At 46.6% G+C, this 26,850-nt stretch overlaps 1 protein-coding gene, 1 long non-coding RNA gene and 30 other non-coding genes across 32 annotated transcripts in view; 5 read left to right on the plus strand and 27 right to left on the minus strand.

The window, feature by feature from the left end:
- LOC148680790 (uncharacterized) overlaps window positions 1-26,850 on the plus strand; it is a 796,717-nt gene that overhangs the window by 625,208 nt on the left and 144,659 nt on the right. The window lies entirely within an intron of this gene.
- Window positions 1-26,850, plus strand: part of LOC148680839 (uncharacterized) — a 785,675-nt gene that overhangs the window by 236,767 nt on the left and 522,058 nt on the right. The gene's annotated exons all lie outside the window — the stretch shown is intronic.
- LOC137494730 (U6 spliceosomal RNA) lies at window positions 183-289 on the minus strand. The gene has a single exon (XR_015484680.1). It is a non-coding gene; the product is annotated as a U6 spliceosomal RNA (small nuclear RNA).
- Window positions 713-819, minus strand: LOC141384210 (U6 spliceosomal RNA). The gene has a single exon (XR_015488988.2). It is a non-coding gene; the product is annotated as a U6 spliceosomal RNA (small nuclear RNA).
- Window positions 1,240-1,346, minus strand: LOC137494624 (U6 spliceosomal RNA). The gene has a single exon (XR_015484994.2). It is a non-coding gene; the product is annotated as a U6 spliceosomal RNA (small nuclear RNA).
- LOC137495031 (U6 spliceosomal RNA) lies at window positions 1,769-1,875 on the minus strand. Its single transcript, XR_015484830.2, has one exon. It is a non-coding gene; the product is annotated as a U6 spliceosomal RNA (small nuclear RNA).
- On the minus strand, window positions 2,299-2,405 carry LOC137494689 (U6 spliceosomal RNA). Its single transcript, XR_015488999.1, has one exon. It is a non-coding gene; the product is annotated as a U6 spliceosomal RNA (small nuclear RNA).
- On the minus strand, window positions 2,828-2,934 carry LOC137494956 (U6 spliceosomal RNA). Its single transcript, XR_015484681.1, has one exon. It is a non-coding gene; the product is annotated as a U6 spliceosomal RNA (small nuclear RNA).
- LOC137494962 (U6 spliceosomal RNA) lies at window positions 3,358-3,464 on the minus strand. Its single transcript, XR_015484831.1, has one exon. It is a non-coding gene; the product is annotated as a U6 spliceosomal RNA (small nuclear RNA).
- On the minus strand, window positions 3,885-3,991 carry LOC137494690 (U6 spliceosomal RNA). Its single transcript, XR_015484997.2, has one exon. It is a non-coding gene; the product is annotated as a U6 spliceosomal RNA (small nuclear RNA).
- On the minus strand, window positions 4,415-4,518 carry LOC148680864 (U6 spliceosomal RNA). Its single transcript, XR_015943323.1, has one exon. It is a non-coding gene; the product is annotated as a U6 spliceosomal RNA (small nuclear RNA).
- LOC137494958 (U6 spliceosomal RNA) lies at window positions 4,942-5,048 on the minus strand. The gene has a single exon (XR_015485018.2). It is a non-coding gene; the product is annotated as a U6 spliceosomal RNA (small nuclear RNA).
- LOC148680865 (U6 spliceosomal RNA) lies at window positions 5,472-5,578 on the minus strand. The gene has a single exon (XR_015943287.1). It is a non-coding gene; the product is annotated as a U6 spliceosomal RNA (small nuclear RNA).
- On the minus strand, window positions 6,002-6,108 carry LOC137494964 (U6 spliceosomal RNA). Its single transcript, XR_015484987.2, has one exon. It is a non-coding gene; the product is annotated as a U6 spliceosomal RNA (small nuclear RNA).
- On the minus strand, window positions 6,532-6,638 carry LOC148680866 (U6 spliceosomal RNA). Its single transcript, XR_015943288.1, has one exon. It is a non-coding gene; the product is annotated as a U6 spliceosomal RNA (small nuclear RNA).
- LOC148680867 (U6 spliceosomal RNA) lies at window positions 7,059-7,165 on the minus strand. The gene has a single exon (XR_015943305.1). It is a non-coding gene; the product is annotated as a U6 spliceosomal RNA (small nuclear RNA).
- LOC148680868 (U6 spliceosomal RNA) lies at window positions 7,589-7,695 on the minus strand. The gene has a single exon (XR_015943276.1). It is a non-coding gene; the product is annotated as a U6 spliceosomal RNA (small nuclear RNA).
- Window positions 8,118-8,224, minus strand: LOC148680869 (U6 spliceosomal RNA). The gene has a single exon (XR_015943277.1). It is a non-coding gene; the product is annotated as a U6 spliceosomal RNA (small nuclear RNA).
- LOC148680870 (U6 spliceosomal RNA) lies at window positions 8,648-8,754 on the minus strand. The gene has a single exon (XR_015943233.1). It is a non-coding gene; the product is annotated as a U6 spliceosomal RNA (small nuclear RNA).
- On the minus strand, window positions 9,178-9,284 carry LOC148680871 (U6 spliceosomal RNA). Its single transcript, XR_015943302.1, has one exon. It is a non-coding gene; the product is annotated as a U6 spliceosomal RNA (small nuclear RNA).
- LOC148680872 (U6 spliceosomal RNA) lies at window positions 9,708-9,814 on the minus strand. Its single transcript, XR_015943235.1, has one exon. It is a non-coding gene; the product is annotated as a U6 spliceosomal RNA (small nuclear RNA).
- LOC148680873 (U6 spliceosomal RNA) lies at window positions 10,237-10,343 on the minus strand. The gene has a single exon (XR_015944571.1). It is a non-coding gene; the product is annotated as a U6 spliceosomal RNA (small nuclear RNA).
- On the minus strand, window positions 10,767-10,873 carry LOC148680874 (U6 spliceosomal RNA). Its single transcript, XR_015943289.1, has one exon. It is a non-coding gene; the product is annotated as a U6 spliceosomal RNA (small nuclear RNA).
- LOC148680875 (U6 spliceosomal RNA) lies at window positions 11,294-11,400 on the minus strand. The gene has a single exon (XR_015943237.1). It is a non-coding gene; the product is annotated as a U6 spliceosomal RNA (small nuclear RNA).
- LOC137494860 (U6 spliceosomal RNA) lies at window positions 11,821-11,927 on the minus strand. Its single transcript, XR_015943294.1, has one exon. It is a non-coding gene; the product is annotated as a U6 spliceosomal RNA (small nuclear RNA).
- Window positions 12,350-12,456, minus strand: LOC141384187 (U6 spliceosomal RNA). Its single transcript, XR_015484917.2, has one exon. It is a non-coding gene; the product is annotated as a U6 spliceosomal RNA (small nuclear RNA).
- LOC141382084 (U6 spliceosomal RNA) lies at window positions 12,870-12,972 on the minus strand. The gene has a single exon (XR_015943336.1). It is a non-coding gene; the product is annotated as a U6 spliceosomal RNA (small nuclear RNA).
- On the plus strand, window positions 18,125-18,288 carry LOC148680876 (U1 spliceosomal RNA). Its single transcript, XR_015944364.1, has one exon. It is a non-coding gene; the product is annotated as a U1 spliceosomal RNA (small nuclear RNA).
- Window positions 20,129-20,211, plus strand: trnal-cag (transfer RNA leucine (anticodon CAG)). The gene has a single exon. It is a non-coding gene; the product is annotated as a tRNA-Leu (tRNA).
- Window positions 21,288-21,360, minus strand: trnav-cac (transfer RNA valine (anticodon CAC)). Its single transcript has one exon. It is a non-coding gene; the product is annotated as a tRNA-Val (tRNA).
- On the plus strand, window positions 22,869-22,951 carry trnal-cag (transfer RNA leucine (anticodon CAG)). The gene has a single exon. It is a non-coding gene; the product is annotated as a tRNA-Leu (tRNA).
- On the minus strand, window positions 24,027-24,099 carry trnav-cac (transfer RNA valine (anticodon CAC)). The gene has a single exon. It is a non-coding gene; the product is annotated as a tRNA-Val (tRNA).

Below are 26,850 nucleotides of genomic sequence, written 5' to 3' on the forward strand. Positions count from 1 at the left end.
TTGGTTGCACAACAAAGCAAACGATCAAAGCATCCCACATTCGTTTTCACCATGCATGTAGACTTTCCAGTTGACCCAGCAGCACCTCCAACGATTTGCTAAACCCATCCTCATGCACCATTTGGAATCGTGAAAAGCCTTTTGTCTTTTTCATTTCTGTACTTTTACCCACGCACTAAAACAGCAATATGGAGCGCTTCACGGATTTGCGTGTCATCCTTTCGCAGGGGCCATGCTAATCTTCTCTGTATCGATCCAATTTTAGTATATGTGCCACCGTAGCGAGCACACACCAGTGGTCAGGCTCAGGGCATATGTACGTCTCGAGTCCCAGCAATGTTCCTTCAAGGTGGTGGGACCCGAAGAGCCATGTTCCCACTTATATACCGTGCACTACAGAGCTTTGGCCCTGTCAGTGCTAGGCACACTGATTGATGCAGTAGGTCACCAAGTTTATGGACAGGGGGAAAGTAGAGTGTCAGGATAGCCTATGGCAAAGTCCCAGTAAAGCAAGGGCTTTGGAAGTGCATTGGTTGCACAACAAAGCAAACGATCAAAGCATCCCACATTCGTTTTCACCATGCATGTAGACTTTCCAGTTGACCCAGCAGCACCTCCCACGATTTGCTAAACCCATCCTCATGCACCATTTGAAATCGTGAAAAGCCTTTTGTCTTTTTTCATTTCTGTACTTTTACCCACGCACTAAAACAGCAATATGGAGCGCTTCACGGATTTGCGTGTCATCCTTTCGCAGGGGCCATGCTAATCTTCTCTGTATCGATCCAATTTTAGTATATGTGCCACCGTAGCAAGCACAGACCAGCGGTCAGGCTCAGGGCATATGTACGCCTCGAGTCCCAGCAATGTTCCTTCAAGGTGGTGGGACCCGAAGAGCCATGTTCCCACTTGTATGCCGTGCACTACAGAGCTTTGGCCCTGTCAGTGCTAGGCACACTGATTGATGCAGTAGGTCACCAAGTTTATGGACAGGGGGAAATTAGAGTGTCAGGATAGCCTATGGCAAAGTCCCACTAAAGCAAGGGCTTTGGAAGTGCATTAGCACAACAAAACAAACGATCAAAGCATCCCACATTCGTTTTCACCATGCATGTAGACTTTCCAGTTGACCCAGCAGCACCTCCCACGATTTGCTAAACCCATCCTCATGCACCATTTGGAATCGTGAAAAGCCTTTTGTCTTTTTGCATTTCTGTACTTTTACCCACGCACTAAAACAGCAATATGGAGCGCTTCACGGATTTGCGTGTCATCCTTTCGCAGGGGCCATGCTAATCTTCTCTGTATCGATCCAATTTTAGTATATGTGCCACCGTAGCGAGCACAGATCAGCAGTCAGGCTCAGGGCATATGTACGCCTCGAGTCCCAGCAATGTTCCTCCAAGGTGGTGGGACCTGGAGAGCCATGTTCCCACTTGTATGCCGTGCACTACAGAGCTTTGGCCCTGTCAGTGCTAGGCACACTGATTGATGCAGTAGGTCACCAAGTTTATGGACAGGGGGAAATTAGAGTGTCAGGATAGCCTATGGCAAAGTCCCAGTAAAGCAAGGGCTTTGGAAGTGCATTGGTTGCACAACAAAGCAAACGATCAAAGCATCCCACATTCGTTTTCACCATGCATGTAGACTTTCCAGTTGACCCAGCAGCACCTCCAACGATTTGCTAAACCCATCCTCATGCACCATTTGGAATCGTGAAAAGCCTTTTGTCTTTTTCATTTCTGTACTTTTACCCACGCACTAAAACAGCAATATGGAGCGCTTCACGGATTTGCGTGTCATCCTTTCGCAGGGGCCATGCTAATCTTCTCTGTATCGATCCAATTTTAGTATATGTGCCACCGTAGCGAGCACACACCAGTGGTCAGGCTCAGGGCATATGTACGTCTCGAGTCCCAGCAATGTTCCTTCAAGGTGGTGGGACCCGAAGAGCCATGTTCCCACTTATATACCGTGCACTACAGAGCTTTGGCCCTGTCAGTGCTAGGCACACTGATTGATGCAGTAGGTCACCAAGTTTATGGACAGGGGGAAATTAGAGTGTCAGGATAGCCTATGGCAAAGTCCCAGTAAAGCAAGGGCTTTGGAAGTGCATTGGTTGCACAACAAAACAAATGATCAAAGCATCCCACATTCGTTTTCACCATGCATGTAGACTTTCCAGTTGACCCAGCAGCACCTCCCACGATTTGCTAAACCCATCCTCATGCACCATTTGGAATCGTGAAAAGCCTTTTGTCTTTTTGCATTTCTGTACTTTTACCCACGCACTAAAACAGCAATATGGAGCGCTTCACGGATTTGCGTGTCATCCTTTCGCAGGGGCCATGCTAATCTTCTCTGTATCGATCCAATTTTAGTATATGTGCCACCGTAGCGAGCACGGAGGAGTGGACAGGCTCAGGGCATATGTACGCCTCGAGTCCCAGCAATGTTCCTCCAAGGTGGTGGGACCTGGAGAGCCATGTTCCCACTTGTATGCCGTGCACTACAGAGCTTTGGCCCTGTCAGTGCTAGGCACACTGATTGATGCAGTAGGTCACCAAGTTTATGGACAGGGGGAAATTAGAGTGTCAGGATAGCCTATGGCAAAGTCCCAGTAAAGCAAGGGCTTTGGAAGTGCATTGGTTGCACAACAAAGCAAACGATCAAAGCATCCCACATTCGTTTTCACCATGCATGTAGACTTTCCAGTTGACCCAGCAGCACCTCCAACGATTTGCTAAACCCATCCTCATGCACCATTTGGAATCGTGAAAAGCCTTTTGTCTTTTTCATTTCTGTACTTTTACCCACGCACTAAAACAGCAATATGGAGCGCTTCACGGATTTGCGTGTCATCCTTTCGCAGGGGCCATGCTAATCTTCTCTGTATCGATCCAATTTTAGTATATGTGCCACCGTAGCGAGCACACACCAGTGGTCAGGCTCAGGGCATATGTACGTCTCGAGTCCCAGCAATGTTCCTTCAAGGTGGTGGGACCCGAAGAGCCATGTTCCCACTTATATACCGTGCACTACAGAGCTTTGGCCCTGTCAGTGCTAGGCACACTGATTGATGCAGTAGGTCACCAAGTTTATGGACAGGGGGAAATTAGAGTGTCAGGATAGCCTATGGCAAAGTCCCAGTAAAGCAAGGGCTTTGGAAGTGCATTGGTTGCACAACAAAGCAAACGATCAAAGCATCCCACATTCGTTTTCACCATGCATGTAGACTTTCCAGTTGACCCAGCAGCACCTCCCACGATTTGCTAAACCCATCCTCATGCACCATTTGGAATCGTGAAAAGCCTTTTGTCTTTTTTCATTTCTGTACTTTTACCCACGCACTAAAACAGCAATATGGAGCGCTTCACGGATTTGCGTGTCATCCTTTCGCAGGGGCCATGCTAATCTTCTCTGTATCGATCCAATTTTAGTATATGTGCCACCGTAGCAAGCACAGACCAGCGGTCAGGCTCAGGGCATATGTACGCCTCGAGTCCCAGCAATGTTCCTTCAAGGTGGTGGGACCCGAAGAGCCATGTTCCCACTTGTATGCCGTGCACTACAGAGCTTTGGCCCTGTCAGTGCTAGGCACACTGATTGATGCAGTAGGTCACCAAGTTTATGGACAGGGGGAAATTAGAGTGTCAGGATAGCCTATGGCAAAGTCCCACTAAAGCAAGGGCTTTGGAAGTGCATTAGCACAACAAAACAAACGATCAAAGCATCCCACATTCGTTTTCACCATGCATGTAGACTTTCCAGTTGACCCAGCAGCACCTCCCACGATTTGCTAAACCCATCCTCATGCACCATTTGGAATCGTGAAAAGCCTTTTGTCTTTTTGCATTTCTGTACTATTACCCACGCACTAAAACAGCAATATGGAGCGCTTCACGGATTTGCGTGTCATCTTTTCGCAGGGGCCATGCTAATCTTCTCTATATCGATCCAATTTTAGTATATGTGCCACCGTAGCAAGCACAGATCAGCAGTCAGGCTCAGGGCATATGTACGCCTCGAGTCCCAGCAATGTTCCTCCAAGGTGGTGGGACCTGGAGAGCCATGTTCCCACTTGTATGCCGTGCACTACAGAGCTTTGGCCCTGTCAGTGCTAGGCACACTGATTGATGCAGTAGGTCACCAAGTTTATGGACAGGGGGAAATTAGAGTGTCAGGATAGCCTATGGCAAAGTCCCAGTAAAGCAAGGGCTTTGGAAGTGCATTGGTTGCACAACAAAACAAACGATCAAAGCATCCCACATTCGTTTTCACCATGCATGTAGACTTTCCAGTTGACCCAGCAGTACCTCCCACGATTTGCTAAACCCATCCTCATGCACCATTTGGAATCGTGAAAAGCCTTTTGTCTTTTTGCATCTCTGTACTTTTACCCACGCACTAAAACAGCAATATGGAGCGCTTCACGGATTTGCATGTCATCCTTTCGCAGGGGCCATGCTAATCTTCTCTGTATCGATCCAATTTTAGCATATGTGCCACCGTCAGCACAGATCAGCAGTCAGGCTCAGGGCATATGTACGCCTCGAGTCCCAGCAATGTTCCTCCAAGGTGGTGGGACCTGGAGAGCCATGTTCCCACTTGTATGCCGTGCACTACAGAGCTTTGGCCCTGTCAGTGCTAGGCACACTGATTGATGCAGTAGGTCACCAAGTTTATGGACAGGGGGAAATTAGAGTGTCAGGATAGCCTATGGCAAAGTCCCAGTAAAGCAAGGGCTTTGGAAGTGCATTGGTTGCACAACAAAGCAAACGATCAAAGCATCCCACATTCGTTTTCACCATGCATGTAGACTTTCCAGTTGACCCAGCAGCACCTCCCACGATTTGCTAAACCCATCCTCATGCACCATTTGGAATCGTGAAAAGCCTTTTGTCTTTTTGCATTTCTGTACTTTTACCCACGCACTAAAACAGCAATATGGAGCGCTTCACGGATTTGCGTGTCATCCTTTCGCAGGGGCCATGCTAATCTTCTCTGTATCGATCCAATTTTAGTATATGTGCCACCGTAGCGAGCACAGATCAGCAGTCAGGCTCAGGGCATATGTACGCCTCGAGTCCCAGCAATGTTCCTCCAAGGTGGTGGGACCTGGAGAGCCATGTTCCCACTTGTATGCCGTGCACTACAGAGCTTTGGCCCTGTCAGTGCTAGGCACACTGATTGATGCAGTAGGTCACCAAGTTTATGGACAGGGGGAAAGTAGAGTGTCAGGATAGCCTATGGCAAAGTCCCAGTAAAGCAAGGGCTTTGGAAGTGCATTGGTTGCACAACAAAGCAAACGATCAAAGCATCCCACATTCGTTTTCACCATGCATGTAGACTTTCCAGTTGACCCAGCAGCACCTCCCACGATTTGCTAAACCCATCCTCATGCACCATTTGGAATCGTGAAAAGCCTTTTGTCTTTTTTCATTTCTGTACTTTTACCCACGCACTAAAACAGCAATATGGAGCGCTTCACGGATTTGCGTGTCATCCTTTCGCAGGGGCCATGCTAATCTTCTCTGTATCGATCCAATTTTAGTATATGTGCCACCGTAGCAAGCACAGACCAGCGGTCAGGCTCAGGGCATATGTACGCCTCGAGTCCCAGCAATGTTCCTTCAAGGTGGTGGGACCCGAAGAGCCATGTTCCCACTTGTATGCCGTGCACTACAGAGCTTTGGCCCTGTCAGTGCTAGGCACACTGATTGATGCAGTAGGTCACCAAGTTTATGGACAGGGGGAAATTAGAGTGTCAGGATAGCCTATGGCAAAGTCCCACTAAAGCAAGGGCTTTGGAAGTGCATTGGTTGCACAACAAAGCAAACGATCAAAGCATCCCACATTCGTTTTCACCATGCATGTAGACTTTCCAGTTGACCCAGCAGCACCTCCCACGATTTGCTAAACCCATCCTCATGCACCATTTGGAATCGTGAAAAGCCTTTTGTCTTTTTTCATTTCTGTACTTTTACCCACGCACTAAAACAGCAATATGGAGCGCTTCACGTATTTGCGTGTCATCCTTTCGCAGGGGCCATGCTAATCTTCTCTGTATCGATCCAATTTTAGTATATGTGCCACCGTAGCGAGCACGGACGAGTGGACAGGCTCAGGGCATATGTACGCCTCGAGTCCCAGCAATGTTCCTCCAAGGTGGTGGGACCTGGAGAGCCATGTTCCCACTTGTATGCCGTGCACTACAGAGCTTTGGCCCTGTCAGTGCTAGGCACACTGATTGATGCAGTAGGTCACCAAGTTTATGGACAGGGGGAAATTAGAGTGTCAGGATAGCCTATGGCAAAGTCCCAGTAAAGCAAGGGCTTTGGAAGTGCATTGGTTGCACAAAAAAGCAAACGATCAAAGCATCCCACATTCGTTTTCACCATGCATGTAGACTTTCCAGTTGACCCAGCAGCACCTCCCACGATTTGCTAAACCCATCCTCATGCACCATTTGGAATCGTGAAAAGCCTTTTGTCTTTTTTCATTTCTGTACTTTTACCCACGCACTAAAACAGCAATATGGAGCGCTTCACGGATTTGCGTGTCATCCTTTCGCAGGGGCCATGCTAATCTTCTCTGTATCGATCCAATTTTAGTATATGTGCCACCGTAGCAAGCACAGACCAGCGGTCAGGCTCAGGGCATATGTACGCCTCGAGTCCCAGCAATGTTCCTTCAAGGTGGTGGGACCCGAAGAGCCATGTTCCCACTTGTATGCCGTGCACTACAGAGCTTTGGCCCTGTCAGTGCTAGGCACACTGATTGATGCAGTAGGTCACCAAGTTTATGGACAGGGGGAAATTAGAGTGTCAGGATAGCCTATGGCAAAGTCCCACTAAAGCAAGGGCTTTGGAAGTGCATTAGCACAACAAAACAAACGATCAAAGCATCCCACATTCGTTTTCACCATGCATGTAGACTTTCCAGTTGACCCAGCAGCACCTCCCACGATTTGCTAAACCCATCCTCATGCACCATTTGGAATCGTGAAAAGCCTTTTGTCTTTTTGCATTTCTGTACTTTTACCCACGCACTAAAACAGCAATATGGAGCGCTTCACGGATTTGCGTGTCATCCTTTCGCAGGGGCCATGCTAATCTTCTCTGTATCGATCCAATTTAAGTATATGTGCCACCGTAGCGAGCACAGATCGGCAGTCAGGCTCAGGGCATATGTACGCCTCGAGTCCCAGCAATGTTCCTCCAAGGTGGTGGGACCTGGAGAGCCATGTTCCCACTTGTATGCCGTGCACTACAGAGCTTTGGCCCTGTCAGTGCTAGGCACACTGATTGATGCAGTAGGTCACCAAGTTTATGGACAGGGGGAAATTAGAGTGTCAGGATAGCCTATGGCAAAGTCCCAGTAAAGCAAGGGCTTTGGAAGTGCATTGGTTGCACAACAAAACAAATGATCAAAGCATCCCACATTCGTTTTCACCATGCATGTAGACTTTCCAGTTGACCCAGCAGCACCTCCCACGATTTGCTAAACCCATCCTCATGCACCATTTGGAATCGTGAAAAGCCTTTTGTCTTTTTGCATTTCTGTACTTTTACCCACGCACTAAAACAGCAATATGGAGCGCTTCACGGATTTGCGTGTCATCCTTTCGCAGGGGCCATGCTAATCTTCTCTGTATCGATCCAATTTTAGTATATGTGCCACCGTAGCGAGCACGGACGAGTGGACAGGCTCAGGGCATATGTACGCCTCGAGTCCCAGCAATGTTCCTCCAAGGTGGTGGGACCTGGAGAGCCATGTTCCCACTTGTATGCCGTGCACTACAGAGCTTTGGCCCTGTCAGTGCTAGGCACACTGATTGATGCAGTAGGTCACCAAGTTTATGGACAGGGGGAAATTAGAGTGTCAGGATAGCCTATGGCAAAGTCCCAGTAAAGCAAGGGCTTTGGAAGTGCATTGGTTGCACAACAAAGCAAACGATCAAAGCATCCCACATTCGTTTTCACCATGCATGTAGACTTTCCAGTTGACCCAGCAGCACCTCCAACGATTTGCTAAACCCATCCTCATGCACCATTTGGAATCGTGAAAAGCCTTTTGTCTTTTTCATTTCTGTACTTTTACCCACGCACTAAAACAGCAATATGGAGCGCTTCACGGATTTGCGTGTCATCCTTTCGCAGGGGCCATGCTAATCTTCTCTGTATCGATCCAATTTTAGTATATGTGCCACCGTAGCGAGCACAGACCAGTGGTCAGGCTCAGGGCATATGTACGTCTCGAGTCCCAGCAATGTTCCTTCAAGGTGGTGGGACCCGAAGAGCCATGTTCCCACTTATATACCGTGCACTACAGAGCTTTGGCCCTGTCAGTGCTAGGCACACTGATTGATGCAGTAGGTCACCAAGTTTATGGACAGGGGGAAATTAGAGTGTCAGGATAGCCTATGGCAAAGTCCCAGTAAAGCAAGGGCTTTGGAAGTGCATTGGTTGCACAACAAAGCAAACGATCAAAGCATCCCACATTCGTTTTCACCATGCATGTAGACTTTCCAGTTGACCCAGCAGCACCTCCCACGATTTGCTAAACCCATCCTCATGCACCATTTGGAATCGTGAAAAGCCTTTTGTCTTTTTGCATTTCTGTACTATTACCCACGCACTAAAACAGCAATATGGAGCGCTTCACGGATTTGCGTGTCATCCTTTCGCAGGGGCCATGCTAATCTTCTCTGTATCGATCCAATTTTAGTATATGTGCCACCGTAGCGAGCACAGATCAGCAGTCAGGCTCAGGGCATATGTACGCCTCGAGTCCCAGCAATGTTCCTCCAAGGTGGTGGGACCTGGAGAGCCATGTTCCCACTTGTATGCCGTGCACTACAGAGCTTTGGCCCTGTCAGTGCTAGGCACACTGATTGATGCAGTAGGTCACCAAGTTTATGGACAGGGGGAAATTAGAGTGTCAGGATAGCCTATGGCAAAGTCCCAGTAAAGCAAGGGCTTTGGAAGTGCATTGGTTGCACAACAAAACAAATGATCAAAGCATCCCACATTCGTTTTCACCATGCATGTAGACTTTCCAGTTGACCCAGCAGTACCTCCCACGATTTGCTAAACCCATCCTCATGCACCATTTGGAATCGTGAAAAGCCTTTTGTCTTTTTGCATTTCTGTACTTTTACCCACGCACTAAAACAGCAATATGGAGCGCTTCACGGATTTGCGTGTCATCCTTTTGCAGGGGCCATGCTAATCTTCTCTGTATCGATCCAATTTTAGCATATGTGCCACCGTAGCGAGCACAGATCAGCAGTCAGGCTCAGGGCATATGTACGCCTCGAGTCCCAGCAATGTTCCTCCAAGGTGGTGGGACCTGGAGAGCCATGTTCCCACTTGTATGCCGTGCACTACAGAGCTTTGGCCCTGTCAGTGCTAGGCACACTGATTGATGCAGTAGGTCACCAAGTTTATGGACAGGGGGAAATTAGAGTGTCAGGATAGCCTATGGCAAAGTCCCAGTAAAGCAAGGGCTTTGGAAGTGCATTGGTTGCACAACAAAGCAAACGATCAAAGCATCCCACATTCGTTTTCACCATGCATGTAGACTTTCCAGTTGACCCAGCAGCACCTCCCACGATTTGCTAAACCCATCCTCATGCACCATTTGGAATCGTGAAAAGCCTTTTGTCTTTTTGCATTTCTGTACTTTTACCCACGCACTAAAACAGCAATATGGAGCGCTTCACGGATTTGCGTGTCATCCTTTCGCAGGGGCCATGCTAATCTTCTCTGTATCGATCCAATTTTAGTATATGTGCCACCGTAGCGAGCACAGATCAGCAGTCAGGCTCAGGGCATATGTACGCCTCGAGTCCCAGCAATGTTCCTCCAAGGTGGTGGGACCTGGAGAGCCATGTTCCCACTTGTATGCCGTGCACTACAGAGCTTTGGCCCTGTCAGTGCTAGGCACACTGATTGATGCAGTAGGTCACCAAGTTTATGGACAGGGGGAAATTAGAGTGTCAGGATAGCCTATGGCAAAGTCCCAGTAAAGCAAGGGCTTTGGAAGTGCATTGGTTGCACAACAAAGCAAACGATCAAAGCATCCCACATTCGTTTTCACCATGCATGTAGACTTTCCAGTTGACCCAGCAGCACCTCCAACGATTTGCTAAACCCATCCTCATGCACCATTTGGAATCGTGAAAAGCCTTTTGTCTTTTTCATTTCTGTACTTTTACCCACGCACTAAAACAGCAATATGGAGCGCTTCACGGATTTGCGTGTCATCCTTTCGCAGGGGCCATGCTAATCTTCTCTGTATCGATCCAATTTTAGTATATGTGCCACCGTAGCGAGCACACACCAGTGGTCAGGCTCAGGGCATATGTACGTCTCGAGTCCCAGCAATGTTCCTTCAAGGTGGTGGGACCCGAAGAGCCATGTTCCCACTTATATACCGTGCACTACAGAGCTTTGGCCCTGTCAGTGCTAGGCACACTGATTGATGCAGTAGGTCACCAAGTTTATGGACAGGGGGAAAGTAGAGTGTCAGGATAGCCTATGGCAAAGTCCCAGTAAAGCAAGGGCTTTGGAAGTGCATTGGTTGCACAACAAAGCAAACGATCAAAGCATCCCACATTCGTTTTCACCATGCATGTAGACTTTCCAGTTGACCCAGCAGCACCTCCCACGATTTGCTAAACCCATCCTCATGCACCATTTGAAATCGTGAAAAGCCTTTTGTCTTTTTTCATTTCTGTACTTTTACCCACGCACTAAAACAGCAATATGGAGCGCTTCACGGATTTGCGTGTCATCCTTTCGCAGGGGCCATGCTAATCTTCTCTGTATCGATCCAATTTTAGTATATGTGCCACCGTAGCAAGCACAGACCAGCGGTCAGGCTCAGGGCATATGTACGCCTCGAGTCCCAGCAATGTTCCTTCAAGGTGGTGGGACCCGAAGAGCCATGTTCCCACTTGTATGCCGTGCACTACAGAGCTTTGGCCCTGTCAGTGCTAGGCACACTGATTGATGCAGTAGGTCACCAAGTTTATGGACAGGGGGAAATTAGAGTGTCAGGATAGCCTATGGCAAAGTCCCACTAAAGCAAGGGCTTTGGAAGTGCATTAGCACAACAAAACAAACGATCAAAGCATCCCACATTCGTTTTCACCATGCATGTAGACTTTCCAGTTGACCCAGCAGCACCTCCCACGATTTGCTAAACCCATCCTCATGCACCATTTGGAATCGTGAAAAGCCTTTTGTCTTTTTGCATTTCTGTACTTTTACCCACGCACTAAAACAGCAATATGGAGCGCTTCACGGATTTGCGTGTCATCCTTTCGCAGGGGCCATGCTAATCTTCTCTGTATCGATCCAATTTTAGTATATGTGCCACCGTAGCGAGCACAGATCAGCAGTCAGGCTCAGGGCATATGTACGCCTCGAGTCCCAGCAATGTTCCTCCAAGGTGGTGGGACCTGGAGAGCCATGTTCCCACTTGTATGCCGTGCACTACAGAGCTTTGGCCCTGTCAGTGCTAGGCACACTGATTGATGCAGTAGGTCACCAAGTTTATGGACAGGGGGAAATTAGAGTGTCAGGATAGCCTATGGCAAAGTCCCACTAAAGCAAGAGCTTTGGAAGTGCATTAGCACAACAAAACAAACGATCAAAGCATCCCACATTCGTTTTCACCATGCATGTAGACTTTCCAGTTGACCCAGCAGCACCTCCCACGATTGGCTAAACCCATCCTCATGCACCATTTGGAATCGTGAAAAGCCTTTTGTCTTTTTGCATTTCTGTACTTTTACCCACACACTAAAACAGCAATATGGAGCGCTTCACGGATTTGCGTGTCATCCTTTTGCAGGGGCCATGCTAATCTTCTCTGTATCGATCCAATTTTAGTATATGTGCCACCGTAGCGAGCACAGATCAGCAGTCAGGCTCAGGGCATATGTACGCCTCGAGTCCCAGCAATGTTCCTCCAAGGTGGTGGGACCTGGAGAGCCATGTTCCCACTTGTATGCCGTGCACTACAGAGCTTTGGTCCTGTCAGTGCTAGGCACACTGATTGATGCAGTAGGTCACCAAGTTTAAAGACTGGGGAAATTAGAGTGTCAGGTTAGCCTATGGCAAAGTCCCACTAAAGCAAAGGCTTTGGAAGTGCATTGGTTGCACAACAAAACAAACGATCAAAGCGTCCCACATTCGTTTTCACCATGCATGTAGACTTTCCAGTTGACCCAGCAGCACCTCCCACGATTTGCTAAACCCATCCTCATGCACCATTTGGAATCGTGAAAAGCCTTTTGTCTTTTTGCATTTCTGTACTTTTACCCACGCACTAAAAAAGCAATATGGAGAGCTTCACGGATTTGCGTGTCATCCTTTCGCAGGGGCCATGCTAATCTTCTCTGTATCGACCCAATTTTAGTATATGTGCCACCATAGCAAGCACTCAGGCTCAGGGCATATGTATGCCTCGAGTCCCAGCAATGTTCCTCCAAGGTGGTGGGACCTAGAGAGCCATGTTCCCACTTGTATGCCGTGCACTACAGAGCTTTGGCCCTGTCAGTGCTAGGCACACTGATTGATGCAGTAGGTCACCAAGTTTATGGACAGGGGGAAATTAGAGTGTCAGGATAGCCTATGGCAAAGTCCCACTAAAGCAAGGGCTTTGGAAGTGCATTGGTTGCACAACAAAACAAACGATCAAAGCATCCCACATTCGTTTTCACCATGCATATAGACTTTCCAGTTGACCCAGTAGCACCTCCCACGATTTGCTAAACCCATCCTCATGCACCATTTGGAATCGTGAAAAGCCTTTTGTCTTTTTGCATTTCTGTACTTTTACCCACGCACTAAAACAGCAATATGGAGCGCTTCACGGATTTGCGTGTCATCCTTTCGCAGGGGCCATGCTAATCTTCTCTGTATCGATCCAAGTATATGTTGTTTTTTTTTCAAAACATCAGTTCAGAAGCATATAAAAATATCATTTACAAACATTCCTTATGACATTATGTTGGTTTCAAAACAGGAAAACAACAAGCATAATCATTCTGGCAAATCTATTTTCAAACCATCTAGTGAGTACGTAATATAAGGAGTATTCAACATAAACGTTTTGTAAAATTCAGTCTCTTTTTCTTCCATTCTAAAATATTGTTCCACAGTTTTAATATAGTTTTCCAGTTTCTTTTATACATTGTCCATAACTCCATTTTAGCATGTTTATTTTTAACAATGTTTCTCCTTTCTCAAATTACAGTTCTTGCAACTGATAGAAACAAATAGGCAATTCTTGTTTTACTTCCATTAAAACTAGGGATGCACGATATATCGGCGCCCATATCGTTATTGTCCGATAAATGCTATTTTTAAGATTATCGTTATCGATCCGATGTTGACACCTTGCAATTTCGAAATCATATCTTTTTTGCTTCAAGTATAGACTATTCAGTTCATAAGAGCAGTTCAATCTTTTATGAAGTTTGCTGTATAAAAATATAACAATTTAAAATATTTATTATTATTGGCCTATACATATCGGCTATCGGCCTCCAAGTCTGAAGAATTATCGGTTATCGGTATCAGCCAAAAAATCCATATCGGTGCATCCCTAATTAAAACCAAATAAAAATATTTTATACCATTCTGTCTCCTCCTCAATCAGTTTTACTTTTCATCATTTGTTTAATACTTTCTTTTAACTTTGCCATAAATGTATTAAATTCAACACATTTTAAAAACAAATGCATAATACCTTCATTTTCCAGTCCACATATTTTGCATAATGCATTCTCACTGCTTCGAATTTGTGCCAGTTTTGTTTCAGTGAAAATAACATTATGTCTGATGAAATAATCCAACGTTTCATTTTTTGCGTCTAAATATTTCCATTTTAAATTCTTCCAGATTCCCTCTTTGTCTATTTCCACAAATATTTTTTTCCAAAATTGTTCTGAAACTGGTCTTTTATGCACTTTGTTTCTGAAACAAATGTAGAAATTTTTGAGAACACATTCTTGAAAATCTTTCTCATTTTCCTTTAAAAACATTTTCACATTATTCCTTCATTCGAATCTATGATTTCAAAACTTTCTGGATCTACACCTACAAATGTTTCCATAATTTATCGTCCACCCAAACTAAATAATGAATTTCTAAATGACTTTGCTGCTTTTTAACACATATTACCACCCTCTCACCTAATATTATGGTTTTAGGAGATTTTAATATTCATGTGGATAATTTTAATAACTCCCTTACAAGAGATTTTATATCCTGTCTTGAGAGCTTTGGACTTTAACAGCATGTCAATGTTCCCACACACTCTAAAGGACACACCCTCAACCTCATCTGCTGCTCTGGTGTTTCACCCATTGACCTCTCTGCTGAGGAACTCCCTATAACGGATAATTTTTTTCCTCTGATTTAATTTTGCACTCTCTTTCTTCCACCAAATCTCTCCGTACTATTTCCTTCCGTAACATAAAACATATTAATATAAAATCCTTTTTTTGCTAGTATTAACTCTCTTCCTGAAATTACTAACCTTTCATCACCAAATGATTTAGTTTCTCATTACAACACTGGACTTCACTATAACTCTCTGTAATAAAGTTCACGGCCCTTTGGCCGCCTGGAAGAAGGAGGCGGAGAACCGACGTAGTTTAAAAATATTTATTAATAACAGGGACGGCAGCTCCTCACGGAGACAATGGGGGGGGTTGGCGCCACAGCCCCTGCGAGACCTATATGAGATGGGCCGAGAGAACAGGAGATGAAAAAAAAGGAAAGACAGAGTAGACCAGGAAAGGGGAGAGAGGAAAATGAAAAAAAAAAATTGGGGTTCGGTTCTCCAGACACGCTGCCACTCGGTCCTCCACCAGCTGAGAGATGCGATGACGTGCTGGGAGCCCTGTGGAGGAATCTATCCACCCGTCTGTCTTCTGGCGTCCGGCGGCGGTTCTCCTGGCTGGCTGGCGGCATCTCTGGTCTCCTGCTCCGCTTCCGTGGATGGATGCAGGCTCTGGCATCATGGTGGATCGCGGCAACTCCCCCGGGTTCTGTGGGATGGCTCCCTTCAGCACTTTCCCTTCGGTGGTGAGCCCTGCGTCTCCTGCTCCTCCCCATGCTGGGAGACGGCAGCAGGCAGATCCTCCCCCACTCTGGTTAACTCCCAAACACTCGCCCCTCTCTCAGCGGCAAGGGCATCTGGACAACGCGTCCCTCCTTCTCCCGGGCTTCGGCACCACTGTAATAAAGTTCATGGCCCTTTGGCCGCCAGAAAGAAGGAGGCGGAGAACCAATGCAGTTTTAAAATATTTATTAATAACAGGGACGGCAGTCTCCGTGTCTAAACCAAAACGGACGGACGTCAGCTCCTCACGAAGACTGCCGTCAAACTGAAAGCAAAAGTAAAATATGTCCGGGCCCGGTCCTCTCTCGGCTTCCTCTGCCATAGTTCCTCCTTTTATGGTCCAGAGCTCCTTCCGTGGGATCCGAGGCAGGTGCGCACCGCAGGTGTATCCACTTACGCGGTGGCCTTACTCCGTTCCCACGGCTCTCGGCCACGCCCCCTCGCCACAGTCTCATATGGATTTTTTGAACATCTGACAGAAATAAAGTCAATCAGGTAAGCAATGAGCGTAGCTGCTGCTGCTTCTCTTCTGTTTCTGCATATTAACAGCAGGTGTTCATCATCAGTCCTCAATCATCACTTAATTAAACTCATCATCGGCTCATTAACTTTACTCTGCTGCTGAGTAAATTTTGCTCATATGCTCAAATTTTGCTCATTTGCTCAAATTTTGGATCATATGTTTTGTCCCAGCTAAGATCTTAAAATGTTCTTCACTTCTCATAGTAACAAATAATGATAATAATTGTCATGGTCACATATATTGCTGTATATGAAGGGATATTTATTTATTAGCATGATGGTTGCTATATTTTAATGAAACAACTGTTTACTATGTGAATGGAGCTATCAAACCGACACGAGCGTTGAAAATAATACATAAGCTAAACTTTTTCAGGTTTTGTGCAGCCATATATACATGTAAGTAATATCACAGTATAAAAATAACCTACAACACGAAATCTCTAGGACAGGTGAACTTTCTGACGACACAGCGTCACCAGCACAGACCAAACACTGCACAAAGAATGAGATATTTCAAACATGATGTGACCTTGGCATTAATGTAACAATAAAAATAACTTACCGCACAAAATCTCTGTAATGGATGAACGTCTGACAGCGCAGCGTCAGGCACACAGACAAAATACTGCACACACAGTGAAATATTTTAAATGTGATGTGAGCAAAACATACTGTTTATCAGAACAGGATAAAAATAACCCACCGCTCTAAATCACTATGACAGGTGTACTTGCTGACAGCGCAGTCTCACGAACAAAGACAAAATGCTGCACAAAGAGTGAAAAACTTCGAACGTGATGTAACCAGAACATATTGTGCATCAATATAACAGTATAAAAATAACTTACCACACGAAATCTCAACAACAGGTGTACTTTCTGAAGGCGCAGCCTCACGAATACTGCTCAAAAAGTGAGATATTTCAAACATGTCGTGAACAAAACATACTGTGCATCAATATAACAGTATAAAAATAACTTTCCACACAAAATCACTTTAACATACGAATTAATCTCGACAGCAGATGAACTTTCTGACCCGATAAATTGAGCATTCAGAGCAAGAGAAACTTTGGAAAATCCTCAGCGCTGATTGGCCCTGATTTTAAACTTTAGACAATGCATCCCTCCGATTAGCCCAGGGTCTAAGCAAACTGTAGACAATCGCGGCTTCTCGTTGGACGAGAGTCTACAGTCTTCAGTTACCATTGCACGTTCCCTGGGCAGATGTCTGCGAACTCCCCAAATGTGGGAATCTCGACTGCATAATTTCTGGTAGTGGGGGACTGCGTTCGCGCTCTCCCCTGAGCACAGTGGTTCAAGACAGAGTTCAGGCGGTAGCGTCGGGCCCGGCTGGAGCGGCGCTTCCCTCTCTTCCTCGTCCTTTGCCAAGCCTCTTTTGCTCCAGTAGAGCTGCGCGCGCCTGTGGAAGGCCTGCCCACCCGTCGCTGGAAGAGTCTGTTCTGACGCCGAAAACTACTCGAAAGGTCCCCCCTCAAAGCGGTTTGATCAGGTGAAGGAACACGCAAAGAGAGCCCCCGGTGGCTTTTGTCCGCCAAGCGAGTGTGCCCTGTGGAATGTCAGGATTTTATTTGCCGGCCTGCCGCTGTTACTGATGGAACGAATGCAGACCGTGTGAAAGGTCATCATTTTATCTGCCATTAAGTAAGCGAACGCTTCTGCTCGGATCAGAGGTAACTTTGTTTCAAGAACTGCAATCTTTTGCAGACGTCTGTGGCGTTTTAGGCAGAGGGACGGTTCTAAACCAATCTGAACCAGAGGCTATTTCGCAGCCAGCCGTCGGTGGTTTCCCGTCCCAGGAATGTAAGGTGCTTGCAGCGAGAGGTTGTTTCGTTAGCGCTTCCGCTTTCGTCAGTGAAGTTCTTTTGCGGAACGTTTGTAGATCCTGTCGTGTTCTTCAAGCTATGTCGTTTGAGCACTGTGCTGATAGGCTGACGTAAGAAAACAGGACACAAAATATACAAGGCAAGAGTGCAAAGCACGGAGCTCTAGGCAAAGGCGGTCCGAACCGCAGCAAAGCAGGAGGTCGACATGTCCAAATAGACCAAATCAGAAAGTAAGCAGAGAAAAACGACATCTGTAGAGAAAGAAAACAGATGGAGGAAAAGAAAGAAAGAACAGGAGGATCCCCTCCCCTCCCCCCATAGAGGGTCTGTTATCCCCAGATCGAGTGCGTCCAGTGGAATCCATGTGTTGGCAGCCCCAACTGATGACAAAACACAAAGCAAGCATCTGGAGGAAGCTCAAACTCTTCATGCGTTGCCACAGTTACTAGCGAGTGGTTTGCAGGCACAGGCACGTCTGCTGCAAGTACAGCGCCGTCAGGGGACAGGGGTTGCTGGCCCATTCCCCATGCTCGGTTGCTGGGCATCACCGCCCTGGAGTACGGCCGATAGAAAACGGCGGCTGCCATTTGCGCCACCCGGCAACTCATACTTACCTGGCAGGGGAGATACCATGATCAAGAAGGTGGTTCACCCAGGGCGAGGCTTGGCCATTGCACTCCGGCCACGCTGACCCCTGCGAATTCCCCAAATGTTGGAATCTCGACGTCATAATTTCTGGTAGTGGGGGACTGCGTTCGCGCTCTCCCCTGAGTACAGTGGTTCAAGACAGAGTTCAGGCAGTAGCGTCGGACCCGGCTGGAGCGGCGCTTCCCTCTCTTCCTCGTCCTTTGCCAAGCCTCTTTTGCTTCAGTAGAGCCGCGCGCGCCTGTGGAAGGCCTGCCCACCCGTCGCTAGAAGAGTCTGTTCTGACGCCGAAAACTACTCGAAAGGTCCCCCCTCAAAGCGGTTTGACCAGGTGAAGGAACACGCAAAGAGAGCCCCCGGTGGCTTTTGTCCGCCAAGTGAGTGTGCCCTGTGGAATGTCAGAATTTTATTTGCCGGCCGGCCGCTGTTACTGACAGATCGAATGTAGACCGTGTGAAAGGTCATCATTTTTTCTGCCATTGAGTAAGCGAACGCTTCTGCTCGGATCAGAGGTAACTTTGTTTCAAGAACTGCAATCTTTTGCAGACGTCTGTCGTTTAAGGTTTGCAGGGAATTTTTTCGTCAAATCCTCGTACAACGTCAAGTCATGACATTTGACAGATCCACGCCCTAGTATCATGGGTCATCCAGTGAGCAGAGAGCCATAAAGCAAGGATAAAACAAGGCGTACGCGTTGGTCAATCGAGCGGACAAAGCCAACTCAGCGTGACAAGCTCCCTGCAGGTATTAGGGCCAATTTACAATCCGGGCCCGACACAGCTGTACAGGTCCTTGCGAAATGTCCCCTTTCGTCACATTTGAAGCACCTAAATTCTGGGTTCCTTCAACACATTTTCTGAGCTCATGCATAGTCGACAGGTTTTTACCTGATTGGTGTGCATGACTCTAAAGTGCTGTGGCGCTTCCGCCGTCTCGATTTTGGTACTGTATGGTAAGGAGACCATCTCTTCCGGAAATCTGTTTTTTACAAACCTTGTTCCATCTTCTATGTTTGTGCCAGGATACAATCTTCTTTTAATTTTAGATATGGGGAAAACTCCCCATCTCTCTAGCTTGCTTAAAATTTCTTCATTTGCTAGGTAAACAGGCAGATGCTTGAACGAAACAACATAGTCTCTGTTTTGTAACCTCCGTACTTCAGATTTTACTCCTTTAATTGTCAATCCATTGTCTATTAAAATTTCGGTGTCATCTTCAGTCTCCATTGTTACTTCATACTCCCTTTGTTTGTTTGGGTCTCACCGCCAGCATTCTTCCTTCTCCAATCAGCTCCGTGACTGCTTTGGTTATATCAAATCTTCTTGCATCTTTTACATTTTCTACTTCTACAGTTACTGTTGCTTCCTTTGTGCATACTCTTCTTTGTACCTCTTGCTTATCCTTACCTTTCTCACCTCTTCGTTGGCCAGGCTCTTCATTTTATTTATCTCTTTGTCTGTTGTCAAGTCCATTTTCTTTACCTCTCCGTCTATTATCCAGCCCATTTTCTTTATCCTTTCTTGCAAGTCCCTCCATTTCCATGTCGTTGCCGGGGAATCTGTCCATGATTAAAAATAAAACACACTACATAACCACCCTTCAGTCAGCAAAATGCTGCTGTTAGGTGGTTTTTAAAGACAAAAAGAAAACAAAGAAACAAAAACACTCAAGGTCAATAAACAAAAAGGTAGACAAACAAAATGGGGAGAGCCTTTCTCTCCTTACTGCTGCCAACTCACTTCCTGTTTGCTCTATAGCCCCCTCAGGGTGGTGTGGCCGTAAGCAATGACAGCTGTCAAGTGTTGGCTATTGAAACTAGGCGCAGCCCCAGGAGGCGAGCACAGATTAGCTGCCTGCAGCGCCAATGAGCTGGACAGCCGGAGCTGGGCAAGCTGTGAAGCACCAGATTCCATGTCACGGTACTGCGGTGTGGCTCCCAGGAGACAGCTCCTGCCAAGCTTGCATGTCAGGATGGCCGAGTGGTCTAAGGCGCTGCGTTCAGGTCGCAGTCTCCCCTGGAGGCGTGGGTTCGAATCCCACTTCTGACAAACCGAGCCTGCGGCAGTGCGCTCAGGCTGAATTCTTTAACTCTCTGCCCCCATGTCCGAACGATACAGTAACACTGACAAAGTGCCGCATCACGCGGGCTTTAATGCAAGTGCACTGAAAGGGGATCAAAAGAATTGTCCTGGGATGGTGTTGCTTTTTAAGGTTTGCAGGGCATTTTTTTCGTCAAATCCTCGTACAACGTCAAGTCATGACATTTGACAGATCCATGCCCTTGTATCGTGGATCATCCAGTGAGCAGAGAGCCAATTGAGAATGTGCGTAAAAGCAAATCTGAATGTTTCCGCCCAGTTGCTAACAGGAGACCCTCCGCTTGTAAAGCCATCGTGATAACCACAGGAGCCTCCGGTTAGGGTGAGAGCACTGTCTTGTGGTGCCAGCGCAGAGAGACGGAAAGTCACTTTCCACAATGTTTTCATTCAATGTTCTACGCTGGTGGAATCACCTTCCCATTCCCACTCGGATTACGGATACACCGGTGTCCTTCAAACGACAGCGAACACCCATCTCTTCAGAGTACACCCGAACCCCGGTGAATATCCCTCTCTCTAAAGAAAACGAAACTCCTACTCCAGCACTAAATTCTCTGAGCACAAACAAATTACTTGGAATAAATAGCCCTTTTTCGTATGCATTGCCTCGTCTTGTTGAATACCTCCACTATTGTATGTCGCTTTGGACAAAAGTGTCCGCTAATTGTATGCTTCCGCCCAGTTTCGAACAGGAGACCTTTAGCGTGTAATGCAAACATGATAAACACTACATTACGGAAACCAATAGGCCAGTGCTGCTTCAAGTATTTATAGTCTTTTTTTATAGAGCTGTCTTGTACAGTCTGCACCGTGAAGGGCCAGCAAACGCACTGGCCACCTGCTCATGCACAACACAAAGCTAAAAGAAATCAGATTCTACGCAAGTTTGCGACACCGCGAGGGGCGGTAAACACTGAGCTGAATTCAAACTTCTAGCCTCACACCGCTCTGCAGAAAGAATGTTTTCAGTGAACGTCAGTACTCAACAGAAGCCTGATTTGACAATTGTCATAAAAGCCAGAGGTTGTTTCCGCCCAGTTTCGAACTGGGGACCTTTCGCGTGTGAGGCGAACGTGATAACCACTACACTACAGAAACCTTCAGGCAGATCGAGCTGATAACCCTTTTTGATTGGGTGCCTGTCGACGATCATTGCTGGTGCGGCAGTGGATGCTATTATTTTCTCGCCAAAAGAAGAGCACTGTTTCTGCTCGGTTTCGAACCGAGGACCTATCGCGTGTTAGGCGAACGTGATGACCACTACACTACAGAAACCCCACATGTGCTGTCACCAGCGAAGTTAGGCCTGCAAGGATAAAACAAGGCGTACGCGTTGGTCAATCGAGCGGACAAAGCCAACTCGGCGTGACAAGCTCCCTGCAGGTATTAGGGCCAATTTACAATCCGGGCCCGACACAGCTGTACAGGTCCTTGCGAAATGTCCCCTTTCGTCACATTTGAAGCACCTGAATTCTGGGCGTTCCTTCATCACATTTTCTGAGCTCATGCATAGTCGACAGGTTTTTACCTGATTGGTGTGCATGACTCTAAAGTGCTGTGGCGCTTCCGCCGTCTCGATTTTGGTACTGTATGGTAAGGAGACCATCTCTTCCGGAAATCTGTTTTTTACAAACCTTGTTCCATCTTCTATGTTTGTGCCAGGATACAATCTTCTTTTAATTTTAGATATGGGGAAAACTCCCCATCTCTCTAGCTTGCTTAAAATTTCTTCATTTGCTAAGTAAACAGGCAGATGCTTGAACGAAACAACATAGTCTCTGTTTTGTAACCTCCCTACTTCAGATTTCACTCCTTTAATTGTCAATCCATTGTCTATTAAAATTTCGGTGTCATCTTCAGTCTCCATTGTTACTTCATACTCCCTTTGTTTGTTTGGGTCTCACCGCCAGCATTCTTCCTTCTCCAATCAGCTCCGTGACTGCTTTGGTTATATCAAATCTTCTTGCATCTTTTACATTTTCTACTTCTACAGTTACTGTTGCTTCCTTTGTGCATACTCTTCTTTGTACCTCTTGCTTATCCTTACCTTTCTCACCTCTTCGTTGGCCGGGCTCTTCATTTTATTTATCTCTTTGTCTGTTGTCAAGTCCATTTTCTTTCCCTCTCCGTCTATTATCCAGCCCATTTTCTTTATCCTTTCTTGCAAGTCCCTCCATCTCCATGTCGTTGCCGGGGAATCTGTCCATGATTAAAAATAAAACACACTACATAACCACCCTTCAGTCAGCAAAATGCTGCTGTTAGGTGGTTTTTAAAGACAAAAAGAAAACAAAGAAACAAAAACACTCAAGGTCAATAAACAAAAAGGTAGACAAACAAAATGGGGAGAGCCTTTCTCTCCTTACTGCTGCCAACTCACTTCCTGTTTGCTCTATAGCCCCCTCAGGGTGGTGTGGCCGTAAGCAATGACAGCTGTCAAGTGTTGGCTATTGAAACTAGGCGCAGCCCCAGGAGGCGAGCACAGATTAGCTGCCTGCAGCGCCAATGAGCTGGACAGCCGGAGCTGGGCAAGCTGTGAAGCACCAGATTCCATGTCACGGTACTGCGGTGTGGCTCCCAGGAGACAGCTCCTGCCAAGCTTGCATGTCAGGATGGCCGAGCGGTCTAAGGCGCTGCGTTCAGGTCGCAGTCTCCACTGGAGGCGTGGGTTCGAATCCCACTTCTGACAAACCGAGCTTGCGGCAGTGCGCTCAGGCTGAATTCTTTAACTCTCTGCCCCCATGTCCGAATGATACAGTAACACTGACAACGTGCCACATCACGCGGGCTTTAATGCAAGTGCACTGAAAGGGGATCAAAAGAATTGTCCTGGGATGGTGTTGCTTTTTAAGGTTTGCAGGGCATTTTTTTCGTCAAATCCTCGTACAACGTCAAGTCATGACATTTGACAGATCCATGCCCTTGTATCGTGGATCATCCAGTGAGCAGAGAGCCAATTGAGAATGTGCGTAAAAGCAAATCTGAATGTTTCCGCCCAGTTGCTAACAGGAGACCCTCCGCTTGTAAAGCCATCGTGATAACCACAGGAGCCTCCGGTTAGGGTGAGAGCACTGTCTTGTGGTGCCAGCGCAGAGAGACGGAAAGTCACTTTCCACAATGTTTTCATTCAATGTTCTACGCTGGTGGAATCACCTTCCCATTCCCACTCGGATTACGGATACACCGGTGTCCTTCAAACGACAGCTAACACCCATCTCTTCAGAGTACACCCGAACCCCGGTGAATATCCCTCTCTCTAAAGAAAACGAAACTCCTACTCCAGCACTAAATTCTCTGAGCACAAACAAATTACTTGGAATAAATAGCCCTTTTTCGTATGCATTGCCTCGTCTTGTTGAATACCTCCACTATTGTATGTCGCTTTGGACAAAAGTGTCCGCTAATTGTATGCTTCCGCCCAGTTTCGAACAGGAGACCTTTAGCGTGTAATGAAACATGATAAACACTACACTACGGAAACCAATAGGCCAGTGCTGCTTCAAGTATTTATAGTCTTTTTTTATAGAGCTGTCTTGTACGGTCTGCACCGTGAAGGGCCAGCAAACGCACTGGCCACCTGCTCATGCACAACACAAAGCTAAAAGAAATCAGATTCTACGCAAGTTTGCGACACCGCGAGGGGCGGTAAACACTGAGCTGAATTCAAACTTCTAGCCTCACACCGCTCTGCAGAAAGAATGTTTTCAGTGAACGTCAGTACTCAACAGAAGCCTGATTTGACAATTGTCATAAAAGCCAGAGGTTGTTTCCGCCCAGTTTCGAACTGGGGACCTTTCGCGTGTGAGGCGAACGTGATAACCACTACACTACAGAAACCTTCAGGCAGATCGAGCTGATAACCTTTTTTGATTGGGTGCCTGTCGACGATCATTGCTGGTGCGGCAGTGGATGCTATTATTTTCTCGCCAAAAGAAGAGCACTGTTTCTGCTCGGTTTCGAACCGAGGACCTTTCGCGTGTTAGGCAAACGTGATGACCACTACACTACAGAAACCCCACAAGTGCTTTCACCAGCGAAGTTAGGCCAGCAAGGATAAAACAAGGCGTACGCGTTGGTCAATCGAGCGGACAAAGCCAACTCGGCGTGACAAGCTCCCTGCAGGTATTAGGGCCAATTTACAATCCGGGCCCGACACAGCTGTACAGGTCCTTGCGAAATGTCCCATATCGTCACATTTGAAGCACCTGAAGCACTGTCTTGTGGTGCCAGCGCAGAGAGACGGAAAGTCACTTTCCACAATGTTTTCATTCAATGTTCTACGCTGGTGGAATCACCTTCCCATTCCCACTCGGATTACGGATACACCGGTGTCCTTCAAACGACAGCTAACACCCATCTCTTCAGAGTACACCCGAACCCCGGTGAATATCCCTCACTCTAAAGAAAACGAAACTCCTACTCCAGCACTAAATTCTCTGAGCACAAACAAATTACTTGGAATAAATAGCCCTTTTTCGTATGCATTGCCTCGTCTTGTTGAATACCTCCACTATTGTATGTCGCTTTGGACAAAAGTGTCCGCTAATTGTATGCTTCCGCCCAGTTTCGAACAGGAGACCTTTAGCGTGTAATGCAAACATGATAAACACTACACTACGGAAACCAATAGGCCAGTGCTGCTTCAAGTATTTATAGTCTTTTTTTATAGAGCTGTCTTGTACGGTCTGCACCGTGAAGGGCCAGCAAACGCACTGGCCACCTGCTCATGCACAACACAAAGCTAAAAGAAATCAGATTCTACGCAAGTTTGCGACACCGCGAGGGGCGGTAAACACTGAGCTGAATTCAAACTTCTAGCCTCACACCGCTCTGCAGAAAGAATGTTTTCAGTGAACGTCAGTACTCAACAGAAGCCTGATTTGACAATTGTCATAAAAGCCAGAGGTTGTTTTCACCCAGTTTCGAACTGGGGACCTTTCGCATGTGAGGCGAACGTGTTAACCACTACACTACGGAAACCTTCAGGCAGATCGAGCTGATAACCCTTTTTGATTGGGTGCCTGTCGACGATCATTGCTGGTGCGGCAGTGGATGCTATTATTTTCTCGCCAAAAGAAGAGCACTGTTTCTACTCGGTTTCGAACCGGGACCTTTCGCGTGTTAGGCGAACGTGATGACCACTACACTACAGAAACCCCACAAGTGCTTGCACCAGCGAAGTTAGGCCTGCAAGGATAAAACAAGGCGTACGCGTTGGTCAATCGAGCGGACAAAGCCAACTCGGCGTGACAAGCTCCCTGCAGGTATTAGGGACAATTTACAATCCGGGCCCGACACAGCTGTACAGGTCCTTGCGAAATGTCCCCTTTCATCACATTTGAAGCACCTGAATTCTGGGCGTTCCTTCATCACATGTTCTGAGCTCATGCATAGTTGACAGGTTTTTACCTGATTGGTGTGCATGACTCTAAAGTGCTGTGGCCCTTCTGCCGTCTTGATCACATGTTTTTTGATTTGTCAGGGAAACCAGAGCACCCAGAGGAAACCCACACGAACATGGGGAGAACATGCAAACTCCACACAGAAACACCAACTGACCCAGCTTAGGCTCGAACTAGTGACCTTCTTGCTGTAAGGCGAACATGCTACCCACTGCACCACCATGCAGCCACCATACACATTTTTTCCTAAAATGTATGTATATTTTAAGTCTTAGCTCTGCAATTTAACTATTTTTGTGGCAAATATTTTTTCATTATCTTTCAAACAGTAGGGTGAAAAAAAAATAATTTTAGAATAACAATTAAATTGCCGGCAATGTGGTGGCGCTGAGGGTAGAACGTTCGCCTCACAGTAAGAAAGTCGTTGGTTTGAGCCTCAGTTAGGTCAGGTGGCATTTCTGTGTTGAGTTTGCATGTTCTCCCTGTGTTTGTGTGGGTGTCCTCTGGGTTCTCTGGTTTCCTCCACAAATCCAAAGACATTTGGTACAGGTAAATTGAGTAGGCTCAAATATATATATATGTGTGTGTTTGGATGTTTCCCAGTGATGCATTGCAGCTGGAAGGGCATCTGTTGTGTAAAACATGGATGGTGCTGGATAAGCTCTTGGGTAATTCCATTATAGCAACTCCAGACTAATAAAGGGACTAAGCTGAAAAGAAAATTAATGAATTTAGTCGGAATTTTTTTTTTTTTTGGCATTATAAGCTAAGCTTATTGTGCTGTAGGTTTTTGCTTCTACATTTTACCAACAGTAAACCGGAGCATTATTGAACAAAGAAACATACAAAAGAACTCTTCCTTTTCATTGATACAACCTTTATGCAAAAATCTCCAAAAATGAGGTCTCTACACTTTTGAGCGAACTCTGTTCATATTCCTGGTGTGAAGCTGATTCTGTTAAATTGCTCCCTGTTAGCAAAGTACAGCTCTGCAATTGCAGCGAGCTGGGCCACTGCATTTTGAGAGACACCTTCTCTCTGGAACGCTCTGGTCATGGTTGCTCCACGTCTTGTCAGCTTCAAAAGCCTTTTGTAGCATGTATGACATCACAAACATTATTAGCTGAAAAACAATTTAAAACAATTAATACCTTCATGACCAAATAATTACAATGCAACCACCTAT

The sequence above is a fragment of the Danio rerio genome, chromosome 4 (genome assembly GCF_052040795.2).
Source record: "Danio rerio strain M-AB ecotype USA chromosome 4, GRCz13ab, whole genome shotgun sequence".
Taxonomy (NCBI): Eukaryota; Metazoa; Chordata; class Actinopteri; order Cypriniformes; family Danionidae; genus Danio; species Danio rerio.